This window comes from Aplysia californica, unplaced genomic scaffold (assembly GCF_000002075.1).
Source record: "Aplysia californica isolate F4 #8 unplaced genomic scaffold, AplCal3.0 scaffold00411, whole genome shotgun sequence".
Classification (NCBI taxonomy): Eukaryota; Metazoa; Mollusca; class Gastropoda; order Aplysiida; family Aplysiidae; genus Aplysia; species Aplysia californica.
Genome location: NW_004797681.1, coordinates 266,745 through 268,879, shown reverse-complemented (window position 1 = coordinate 268,879; position 2,135 = coordinate 266,745).

Genomic DNA, 2,135 nt, shown 5'->3' with positions numbered 1-2,135 from the left:
TGGGGAGGGGGGGGAGCGTTCATTTTTCTCAGTTTAGCAGTAAACGGATATCGTGCGCTTTGCCGTGGCGCCTTCATGCACAGCTAGTGACGTGACACTCTGACTATGACTATGATAATTCGTTTCTTTCCAAGACTTGGTCAGTGTTCAAGCAAGACTTACATCGATAACGAAAGCATCTTATCAACAAAAAATTGTCAGATCATTACATCTTCCTAGCTCAACTATTAATTTATATAATGATACTCTTCACAAATTATCTATTTTATACTGTAATCCAAACAATATTAAACAAAGAAAGAGAGAAACAGTTTAAGTGTTGCAGCTTTAAGGTGTGACCTTGAACAAGAAGACCTAATTCATCATCTTTGATGAGACTTCCATGGTCCACAAAAATTATCCAAGTACTTATTAAGTATGCAGTATCAAATTGAAGTTTCCGATATCTCCCGTGGTTGATAATACATAAAGTTGAGAAAGCCATGCCTCATTCTCTCTGTCTGTCTCTGTCTCTGTCTCTGTCATTGTCTCTGTTTCTGTCTCTATCTCTGTCTGTCTGTCTGTCTGTCTGTCTGTCTGTCTGTCTGTCTGTCTGTCTGTCTCTCTCTCTGTCTCTCTGTCTCTCTCTCTCTCTCTCTCTCCCCCTCTCTCCCTCTCTCTCTCTCTCTCTTTCTCTCTCTCTCTCTCATGTGAAAGGCTGAAGAGAATCAAATATCTCCAACTCCACGATTTTCACAGAACAAAACAGTTCAAATGATCTGGATAAATATTCCTAGAAGCAAAGAAAAACTTTAAGGAGATGTGTGCTTTAAAAAAGAACATATGTGATACTCACACGGTAGAACGTTTGAAAGAAGATCTTGCTGATAAACGATCAAAACCATTTTGGCAAACATTTAATTACATGATGCGTGCTTAAGACTGATATTTAATGTGGCTAAGGCCACACCAGATCAATTTTATTCTCATTTCAAAGACTTGCTGAATCCCAGAAACAGAGGATCAGCAGAGGATATATCACAGATACAAGCTGATCATGACGTAGTTTCCACAAATGAGGATTTAAACACAAACGTATTCCTGTATGATAATGAAATCACATCTTCTGAAGTTCTGGGAGTTCTGAGAAAACTGAAGAAAGGAAAGGCTGGCGGATGTGATTGGATTGGTCCTGAATTGTATTCTAATGCCTGTCCTACCTTGACAGTATTCTTGTGTTTGTTGTTTAATGTCATTGTTTAATGTCCTTTTTAATACAAGGAAGTATCCAAAAAATACATCCTCTCCTCAAGAAAGGTAGTCCTTCAGATGCAAACAACTACAGGGGTATTGCACTTCTAAATAAAATATCCAAGATATTTTGTAGTATATTGCATTTACGAATAGCGGAATGGGCCGAGCAGACTAATGTAATTCCAGAATCGCAAGCAGGGTTTCGCAAAGGTTACAACACTATCGATCATATCTTCTCGCTTCAATCAATAGTCCAAAAGTATCTTTCAAAGAAACGTGGGCGCTTCTATGTACTTTAGTTAATTTTCCTAAGCATTTGACCTCGTCCCCCATGAAAAACTGTGAGCAGTCTTGAGGAAAAGAGGCATGAGAGGAAACATGTTTACATTACTACAAAGTATGTACTCGGAAGTTGTGTGCTCTGTCCGTTCAAGCCAGCATGAAATTACGGAATACTTTAATTGCTTGTCGGGTGTTTGTCAAGGATGTATTCTTAGCCCACTTTTGTTCAATATCTATGTTTCTGAATTTGAATTGATGTTGAAAAACAGTTTTGTCAAAGGAGTTGAGCTCTTAAACAATGATGAACAAACACGCAATTTAAAGTATGCAGATGACATGCGCTTGTTTTCAGATACTATTGTAGACATGCAAAGGAAGATCAATTGTTTAGAGAAGTATTGTAACCAGTGGGGCCTGTCTGTATATCTAGAAAAGACTAAGGTGATTGATTTTAGAAATGGAGGCGAGCTAAAGCACTCTGAAAAATGTTTTACGAAAAGAAATGCATTAACTTAACAACTTACTTTACCTACCTAGGGGTGATATTTTCTTCTCGCTTGTTTTGGTCAAAGTGTATAGAAAACTTATGTTGTAAAGCAATAAGGCTCACTTCCAGAGTG